The following is a 1,096-nucleotide window of genomic DNA, read 5'->3' as shown; positions in this document are numbered from 1 at the left end:
TATTGCAAAGCCATCTCCTAGAAATAAAGTTTATATTTGTTTTCTAAATTACATTGTGGCAGGAAATGTAATCACTGCCTGGATTATGTTCACAGGCAGGAAGTACGATGTCAACAGCTACAAAGCTGCAACAGAGAATTACATTATCATTCATTGTGCGAGTCCAAAAAGTCCAAAGAGGCAATATGCAGTTTTCATAAAGGTTGATACTGTCAGTTAAGGGTGCAGGAAGTGTGCAGGAAACATGCAGTAAAGCCTGCAACTCCTCTCACGCCTCCATACAAACACATTAGTATGTGCAGCGCAGACAGCAGGCGCAGGACTCACCACTCTGTGGCCTCACACTGTCAAATCCCAGCTTCTCCTCTTTAATGAGACAAAAGAAATCATCATTCTGCATGAGTCCAGCATCTATTATGAGATAATTAGCTTTAAGGACACACACAATGCAAGGGAAGTCAATCAGCAGTATGAATCTCTCCTGTCCCAGTGGGAGAGTGAAACGTAGGTGGATGAATGCTGTAAATCATGTGGATACAGGCTCTTTATTTACGGGCCTGGGACGGCCAATGAGATTTCCTCAAGGTTACGTGGATGCTAATCCTGTTCACAGCGTGAGGAAGAGTGTGTGAAGGCAATCCTTCTGAAAATGAGGAAGCTCGTCTTGATTTCTTTATTTTGCCACGAGCATGAAGAAGATTCATGTATTACAGAAGTGAATTATGTTAACAGATGTTCAATGTTTTGAATTAATTACAGGAATAAAAGTGTCTTTTAGTACAAATAAATGGAAGTGAAGTCCAGACATGAAGCACTATTTGATTTTCCGACCTTATTCAAATGTCTCTCCGTCGGTACGACCGAGTGTATCTGGCTCGACTGATGTATTGTGGTGCAGATGAGGTCACTGTAGAATCCGAATGCTTTTATTCTAATTCAAAGTCGGATACTCTCTCTGAATTACAATTTACTGAGTGTAGGGGAACAGACTCAATAGTGGTCGGTGGAGAGTTGCGGCTTTTTTTCCTCCAGACAGCTTTGATAATCAAATATCTGGGCAGAGGATTACACTGATGGACCATATGGCTTGGAACTT

The sequence above is a fragment of the Sparus aurata genome, chromosome 13 (genome assembly GCF_900880675.1).
Source record: "Sparus aurata chromosome 13, fSpaAur1.1, whole genome shotgun sequence".
NCBI classification, from domain to species: domain Eukaryota; kingdom Metazoa; phylum Chordata; class Actinopteri; order Spariformes; family Sparidae; genus Sparus; species Sparus aurata.
Note: the sequence above shows the minus strand (reverse complement) of the source record.